Here is an 8847-nt window from a genome sequence, read left to right as displayed (position 1 = left end):
ACGTGTGTGTAGGGCGAATTCACACATCGACGTCTCACCTCTTTCTTCTGCCCTTTATACCTCCCTCTCTCTTTCACACACACACACACACACACAAACACTTAACCAATTAAGTCCGTCGAGTGCTATTTGCGGATGATGGTGCGGAATTGTGCTGGAGTCGTGTCCGGCATCATTAAATGTCAGCATTAACAATACGGCACTTGGCAATCAAGACCGCTCTGCGGCTGTTAGCCATGAATCACCACCTGACAGTCCTGAATTGGAAACGAGGCACTTGTTCACATGTGCTCCGTGTGTCCAGTTACCCTCTCGGTAATCAGTCCCGGAAAACTTTTCTTCGACTCCCTGCCTGTGAGGGCCTCTGTCCTGGTGAGGGGGCGGGGGTCCTTAGGTCCTTAGTCCCTCCCCCCTGCGCTGCAGAAAGAAGCCCAGGTCTAAAGAAATAGGGGAGAGAGGAGCGTATTCTTTTTGGCGTGCCCTTTCCCTCCTAGGGCCGTTTTATGTAGCCTTGTTTTTCTATTCTGGCCCAATGGCCAGGAAAATTCTTTTTCTCCCTGAAGAAATTCTGGAAGACAGCAGGGAGCTCGGTTCTGTTTCAAAAGCTGGTGGGGTAAGTTTGTCAAGTGCGTCCTCAGGTGTGGACCTGCGTCTGCTAGCTGGGGGACTTGACTAATTTCAGGGATCGCTTCCAGGAATGTGGGTCTGAACTGCCACAGGTCTTCTGGGTCCCTTTGCCGAACTGAGAGGGAGGACTATTTCTCCTTGGGGTCCAGTCTCAGCACCTCTCTATAGCCGTATTAATTCATTCGTTTATTCCAGAAATATCTCCTGAGGGCCCGTTATGTGCCAGGCACGGACTGGACACTGGGGCTGCAGCGATGGACACAGGCCCAGGTCCCTCCCTCGTGGTGGTGGCTTTGAGTGGGTGGGACGAGGGTCAGAGAGAGAAGCTGTGTTGCCCCAGGCTTGCTCTCTGAAGGTGAGTCCTCTTCCTCTGCGTCCTTGGTACGTGTGCCCAGCTGCCAGCTCCTCCAAGGGGCGTGAACATCTGGGAAAACGGTCATTTCCAGAGGCTTTCCTGACCTGGCTCCTTCACCCCTCTGATGTCTCATGCCCTGCAGACCCTGCCCTCTGCCTACCCGGGTGGAGGCTGTCCCCGAACAGGTGAGCACTGATGTCTCCAGAGGGTTGACTTCTCCCTCCATCCCTTTCATGCGCACATTTTATAATGTTTTTACGGGACTTCGTTCTTTAACTCCAAGGAATGAGTTGAGTGGGGGGATTTCAGCCACCCCTGTGAGTTGGTAGAGGACGCAGGCCACTGACAGCTCCGTCCCCAAGCGCATCTCCTCTGCCTGCCTCGAGAGTTTGCCACTCCAGCCAGAGTCCCCAGGGTGACCGCCTTGCCCCCAGGACCACCCCTCCTGCTCTGCGCTGATGAGAAGGAAAGGCTTCTGGAACAGCTGGTCACTGGGCATCGCTGGAGGGCGTGCCTTCTTTCTCTCTTCCCTGGTGGCTCTGTCTTTTGTCCCTCCTCTGAGTTTCACCCCCGGGTCTCTTCTCTCACCCAACTAAGGACTTCAGTTCAAAGACGTTGACAAATATTTTAGCCCTTTCGCTGTTTTCCAATTAAGTAGAATTCAGCAAACTTCCACGGATTGTCCACCACGTACCTGGCGCTGTCCCAGGCACGCAGGGGACACGAAGATGAATAAAAGATCCTTCTCGCCTTTAAGGAATTTGTGGGCCGGTGAAGGGCAACGAGGGGTCCTCACATAGAGAAGGACTAGAAAGAAGATAAAATAAGGGGCTCAAGGGATTCAGAGCGAGGGAAAACCACAAGTGGTCATGGTAAAAAGACCAGTGAACTTGTGAGAAGGGGTAAGAAGGAAGAACGTGATGGACTGGTCTGTGCGGACCACTTAGTGATGGACTTGAACGTGGGGTTACAGGTTTGACCTTGGGTAGACAAGGCCTATGAGTTTCCAAGAGTTAGAAACACACCCTTGCATATTTCATTAAAAATGTATCTTTCAGGAAGAGAGAAGGCTGAGGTTCCCCTCAAGCTTCGCACTCCCAGCAAGAACCCTGTAATTATAGGTTGATTTGAGTGATCACCAGTTTAATTTTTGTCTCCATCAGCAGCTGTCCATGCCACAGCTCCGGGAGCTAGAGAAACCTCCAAGCTCTGTCCCAGGGTGTCCCTGTGACTCCCTGGAGAGGTCCCGGAGGCACCGGATCTGCCTTCATCTCCCTCTGGCTTGTGCTGGTTTGCAGCCCTGCCTTGCTTCTGCGGCTGGTGGTCCCTGGATGGTGGTGCTCTCTCTCCACACCCTCAGCATCCCTTCTCCTCCCAACTCAGCCCGCTCCGGGTTCTTCCAGGGCTCAGGCTGAATTTTTGTCCTTCTCTGGAGGCACAGCTACAAGGGAAAGTTCCTTCATGACAGGAGAATCCGGCTGCCGTTCGGGTATGGATTTCCCAGCCTGAGACGCTCTCCCCTCCTCACCTGCCTGATCCCACTCATCCTTCAGGCTTGGCTGCAAGGTCACATAACCAGAGATTCTCCCTGACCTTAGTTCTAAACGATGGTTCCTTGTTACCCGCTCTGTACGCACTGTGAAACAATTTCTGTCATTGCTGCTACCGCAGTTTTTAATTATATGTTGATTTGTTTAGTTTTTCCCTCCGTATTAGTCTGTAAGCTTTACGAAGGCAGGCGCTGAGTGTCTTTTTGCCCACGATCGTATGCCTGGAGTCTAGCCCCATGCCTGGTGTGCAGCAGATGCTCAGGAGATGGTATGGAATGAATGAGTTGTGTCCATCTGGTGGCTGGATGATCTCAGAGCCGGTTGGGCATTTACCCAGTGGCCTGGGGATAGGTAAACTATGGGATCGCTCTCTCTTTTTCAGAAGGAAAGGGAAAGCAGAAAATGGGGAGTGAGCAGCCATGAAAAAGAAGGAAATCAAGCCATTTGCAGCAACATGGATGGACCTAGAGACGATCATACTGAGTGACGTAAGTCAGACAGAGAAAGACAAATATCTGGGGAATCTAAAAAAAATAATATGGGGCTTCCCTGGTGGCGCAGTGGTTGGGAATCTGCCTGCCAATGCAGGGGACATGGGTTTGAGCCCTGGTCTGGGAAGATCCCACATGCTGCAGAGCAACTGGGCCCGTGAGCCACAACTACTGAGCCTGCGCGTCTGGAGCCTGTGCTCCAGAACGGGAGAGGCCACGACAATGAGAGGCCCGCACACCGCGATGAAGAGTGGCCCCCGCTCGCCGCAACTGGAGAAAGCCCTCGCACAGAAACGAAGACCCAACACAGCCAAAAATAAATAAATAAATAAATAAATTTATAAAAAAATAAAAAATAAAAAAATAATACAAGTCAACTTATTTACAAAACAGAAACAGACTCACAGACCTAGAAAACAAACTTATGGTTACCAAAGGGGAAGGAGGGGAAGGGTAAATTAGGAGTTTGGGATTAACAGATACAAACTACTATATATAAAACAGATAAACTACAAGGACCTACTGTATAGCACAGGGAACTATATTTAATATCTTGTAATGACCTGTAATGAAAAAGAATCTGAAAAAGAATATGTATATTCTGAATCACTTTGCTGTACACCTGAAGCTAACACAACATTGTAAATCAACTATATTTCAATTAAAAAAATGGGGAGTGAGGAGCGTAGGCATGGCTTGGCATTCTTGGGAGCCCTCCCTCATGGTCTGGCCCCGTGGAAGGTTCTTAGCCTGCCCCACAAGAGAACCTGGGTTCCAGGGACCAGCTTCTCCTCTGATGGAGTCCCCAGACCTAGGAGCCTGTTTGAAAAAGAAATAGATGGATGTTCCAGAAAGAACCAAACAGCCCATTCCCGATCCCAACCACCCACCACCAGCCTGTTCTTGAAGGATTCTGAGCTTGGAAATCCCAAAGAAGTTTCGGGGACCCTTCTCTTCCCTGCCGCGTGGATGAACCACAGTCTGCTGGGGAGACAGGAGAGCAGAAGAAGAGGGAAGAAAATAGAGTTTAGAGCGGGGCTGGCCTGAGGCGAGCGGCCAAGGGGGGGCATTAGAGTTATGGGGGAGTGAGAGCACACCCCACCTCCTCTTTCCTGACTTTCAAGGGGTCTCCTCGCTGAGTGGGCTTGAGGATGTGAGAGCTGGAGGAGACGGTGGAGTGGACGAGGCCCTCGAGGCACGAGGGATGGAGGGGAGGCTCCTGACCTCAGTGGTGGTCCTCAACCAGGGCTGGTACCACCCCCAGGGGCGCTGCGATTGTAGAGGATATTTTTGGGTCGTCTCCATGACTGGGGAGGAGCTACCAGCAAGTAGTGCCTTGAGACCAAGGACGCTAAACCTTCTGCCCTGGTTGGGGGAGTCCTGCCCAGTAAAGAATTGTCTTGTTCCAAATGTCCCCTCGGCGAAACACTGAAATGAGAGAAAAATAAGGCCTTTGATGCTCGACTCTTTGGGGTGTAAGACGCCCCATGGTTTCTGTCCCCAGAGCTCCTGAGATCCATGGGAAAAAAGGAGACAGGCCCACACTTGACCGTGGGGGCGTGTGACACGGCGCTCAAGGAGAACTTGGGTCACTGCCTCTTCACCCCCTCTCGGTGCCCCCTCCGCGCCCCACAGGCCTGCAAAGCTCGCCAGCAGGCCCTGCGCGCCCAGCCGGGCCTCACCGAGCTGTGACGCTTCCGCAGCGGCCAGAGAGATGTGGGGCCGGAGGTGGGTGTGGGCGGAGGTGAGGCGTGGTGTGGGGGGACGTCTGAGGGTTCGGGGAAAGGCTTTTTGGGGGGTGTTGCTGGGAGGGAGCAGTGCTGGGGGAAGTCGACGGCCACAGGCTCTGGCCTGTCGGGAGGACGGCTGTTGGCACCGGGAGAAATCCATCCAGCGGAGCCAACCCTCATTAATCATCTGGGCGGCTGAACTGCCAGCTCCTTTCAAGATCTTTCAAGAAGGGTTTTCACCCAAAATAGAGTTGAAAATGTGCTGGGCCCTACTCAGAATCTCATCAGTCTGGGCATTATGGAAAGTGGCGGGCGGGCCGTGACGGACAAGGCGCGCTCTGTTCCAGGGGTCCTGACTCCTAGAGCCTGTCATATCAAGCGTCTCATCAGATCTGACAGCTTCATTTGTACCTACAGAAGAGATAAAAGGGGCTGTTCATTGACACAAATGGAGGGGGAGGGGTGGGGAGGGATGAGAGGGGAGGGGGAGGGGCGCACGCACGTGTGTGTGTGTGTGTGTGTGTGTGTGTGTGTGTGTGTGTGTGTCTGTGGTGGGGGAGGAATGGCATCGGGGGAGGGACGGGGGGGGGAGGGTGATGGTTGGGGGCAAGGGGTGCCAAGAAGGATGCTTCCAAGAACAGTTTCTCCTCCAGTGCCCCCAGAGAAGGGTGCGGGGTCAGGGGAGACAGGTGAGGCTCAGGATGGGGATGGCACGGGTGACCCCACCGGTCAGGGTCATCGTCAAGAGGCTCCCCAGCCCCCCTCTGTGCTCTGGGCCCCGAGGCTGTAAGTGGAGCCAGGAAGGTGGGCCTGGAGCAGGAGAGCCTGGGGGGGGGGTGGCTGTCACAAAGGTGACCCGGGCCAGCAAGTGGGAGGCATGTCTCAGCTCTGAGCCCTGAGCTGAAGTTTGCAAAGAGCCTTCCTTTCCTTCTGCTGCAGCCCCTTCACTGGGCTGTGTCTGTACTGAGGCCATCGCCCCTTGGAGTAAGCTGCTGGGTGGCCACACTTAACGCTGGTGGCCCCAAGCAGTGACTCCCTTAAATTACATTTGTAAGTGCCTTCCTGTTCCCAGCAGATGGCAGCTGGTTGGCGTGGGCTGGACGATGTCCTCAATACACCTTGCACAGTCCAGCTTTGGCTTTGCTCAGGCCGCCCCACTGGCCTGGAAGGCCCCTCCTTCTTCCTCTGGGGGCTGAGTGAACAGGTGAGTCCTCCCGGCCCCTGGGCTGCTCCGAACGCCTGGCACTCTGCACAGCTCCCCTTCATTTGTTAATGTCATACGTTATTTCATGTTATTAACATGTGTTTGTCCTGGTTCTCCTACTAGATTGCAAACAGTTTGATGTGCGGGCTCATGTCTTAACGCATCTTCTGTCCTCTGATAGCATTTAGAGAACTTAGCAGGTTCTCCAGAAATATCTCCACAGGAGATTCCACAAGGCTCAGTCGTGACTTCAGGAAGTGAGCCTGGGATCAGGGGATTTAATGTCCCTTTCTGACCCGTGGTCTTTAGAGGAGAGGGTCAGAGATCAGCAAGGCTCTGCCTATCCTGCTCCCACCCACCTGGGGCCTTTGGAGGACTTAGACAAACGCCCCCTTCCCAGCTAATGCAGCCCAGGCCAGGTGTCATGGGTGGCCGTGGAGCTCCCTCACGCTCCCTTGGCTGGATGGCTCTGGTGGCAGGAATATAGGTTTTTGGAATCGGATAGACTTGGTAGGGATCTTGCCTCTAATGCTTACTGACTTTGTGACTTCGGGCAAAATGTGTTCAAGAGTAGACTTACTGCGGGGAATGGATGCCAGGATTAAATAAAACCTTGTATGGAAGTACTTAGCGCAGTGCCTAGCATACAGCAAGCACTCAATAAATGTTAGAGAAGGAAAAAGGCCATATCTGGTCCTGTTGCCCAGACCTTTTCCTTTGAACTTAAGAGGACATCCTGTTGATGGCACTTATTTGTTGGTGACCATTGATCATTATCACGTTGAATCAATCCATAGCTTTTTGTAAGTTTCACAGATGGAAGCTTTGCTAGAGTCCAGTGCATAGAAGGTCCCTCCCCTTCCTATAAGGAGGAGGTGTTAATATGCTGCCTCAGGACTACAAGCTATGCGGAAGGTCACGAACCTCTTTGAACTTCAGGGTCTCAGAGCCCTGGGATGTCTGTCCCAACAGGAGTGAGGTCAGCTGTGTCTGGCTAAAGCGTTCCATCCCTGCGCCTGTTTCCTATGATTTCAAATGTAAACTTCCTCCAGGTGAACAGGGCTCTGTGGGTTTGGAAGGGCTTCTGTTTGGGAAAGTCCGAGGAAGCAGGATGGAGGTGGGCTGGAGTGAAGGAGAGCTGAGTTCTGTCCTGGCTTCTCTCTGACCTACCGTGTGGCCCTTGGCAGTCACCACGTGCCTTCATCTTGCTACAAACTCAGTTTCACCCTGAGCATGGGGAGGGCAAGATGGAAGCCGGTCAGAGCTCCCAGACAATGCCTGTGGGGGACCACCCTCCAGCTCCCCTCTCCTTGTGTGCACAAGGGAGGGTCAACATCTTGCAATTAGGAGGGGCCGTGTGACCAGTTCCAGCCGGAGGATTATGAGCATAGGTGACATGTATCATTTTTGGCCTGAGCTGTGTGATTGTTCACGCAAGACCTCCAGCTCTTCCCCTGCTGTGACCACTGAGGATGTCAGGAGTCCTGATTAATTATGTGCAACACTGTGATGCTTTCTGAGGTGTCACCTTGGTTAGACTGAACTAGAGTCCAGGTTATTTAATCAAACTCTGCTTCTGGGAAGGAATTTTGTGGCTGTGATTGAAGTCCTTAATCAGTTGGCTTTAAGTGGCTCAAAAGGGAGATTATCTAGGGTGGGCCTGACCTAATCAGGGGAGCCCTTTCAAAGAGGCTTCCCTGAGCTCAGAGACTCCAAAGGGCTCATGCCAGTAGAGTTTCAGCCTGCTTGTGGTCTTCCCTTCTTGCCTGCCTGCCTTACGGACTTCCAACTTGCTTAGCTAGCCACCACGATTGTGTAAGCCAACACCTTACAATACATGCCTTACTATATTATTGGTTCTGCTTCTCTGGTCAAATCCAGATTGATACAGAGATCCCTGTCAACCCACGATGGAGATGTAATGTAAGTGAAAAACAAGCTTTTGTTGTGTTAAGCTTCTGAGATTTCAGGGTTAATTTGTTACTGTAGCATAATCTAGCCTATACCGACCATTGCAACAGCATTAGTAAGCCCTTAGTCCATCATATCTTAATTAGCTTATACACCTATCTCCTAGTAGACTGAAGCTCCTTGAGGCAAGGGCCAGGGTCTCTCTCACCTTTTTAGTGCCCAGAGGAGACAATTGTACCCGGTATGCAGGGGACATTCTGTAATGTTTAACAAATGAGTCAAACCCACTGCACTCAGTGGCATCTCAGCTCTTGGAAGGAAGGACCCAGTTACCTTCAACTGCATGGTGTCCAGCGAGGTCCCAACACATGTAGGCACACTGGCTAAGACATTCTGATGGGACAGTTCCCCTGATTCTATCCATCTGCAGCATCTAAACCCACCTGGATACAGAGTCGAAAGCTACTGGCTCAGTGCAAAGAATTTTATAGTCAGGACTGTGTTGGAATCCTGGTTCCACAGCTCTTTAACTGTGAAATCGTGAGCAATTTCCCTAACCTCTCCGAATTCCAGTTTTCTCATCAGCGTGAACTGGAGGTTTGTTATAAATATTAAATGCCCAGCACATATTATTATATTTAACTGTGCCATGGGCGCACACAAAATTGTGCTCCTAGAGATGCTCTAGGGTATGCCTGGCTTATTGTGTAGTTGTTTGGTGCTGCCTGTATTTGAAGTTGAAAGCTGTAAGTAAGAAGGATAAGCATGACGGCGTAGTCATGCAGTTCCTTTATGGACTGGGTACAAACCTGTATATAACTCACCCCCCGCCCAGCACCCCCCCCCCAAAAGAATTCACACATCCACACACCCAGGAAAACAAATAGGACGTGGGGAACGTGCAGTGACATTTTCCAAATGACTGTTTCCATTCTAAAATCTGGCTCTGATTTAAACTCCAGGAGGATCATTTTATTTT

At 51.8% G+C, this 8847-nt stretch overlaps 1 long non-coding RNA gene across 3 annotated transcripts; it reads left to right on the top strand.

Annotated features, from left to right (window-relative positions):
- Positions 1-282: 282 nt before the first annotated feature.
- Positions 283-2944, top strand: LOC118887960. 3 transcript variants are annotated; one of them, XR_005018216.1, is made up of 5 exons: positions 283-613; positions 823-982; positions 1125-1167; positions 2149-2471; positions 2915-2944. It is a non-coding gene; the product is annotated as an uncharacterized LOC118887960 (long non-coding RNA). The 3 variants fall into 3 exon arrangements; XR_005018217.1 differs by having other exon boundaries at positions 823-1167; positions 2386-2471; XR_005018215.1 differs by having other exon boundaries at positions 823-1167.
- Positions 2945-8847: the final 5903 nt, after the last annotated feature.

This window comes from Balaenoptera musculus, chromosome 21 (genome assembly GCF_009873245.2).
Source record: "Balaenoptera musculus isolate JJ_BM4_2016_0621 chromosome 21, mBalMus1.pri.v3, whole genome shotgun sequence".
Classification (NCBI taxonomy): domain Eukaryota; kingdom Metazoa; phylum Chordata; class Mammalia; order Artiodactyla; family Balaenopteridae; genus Balaenoptera; species Balaenoptera musculus.
The sequence above is the reverse complement of the archived record's forward strand: the minus strand, read 5'-3'. Positions and strand labels throughout refer to the sequence as shown.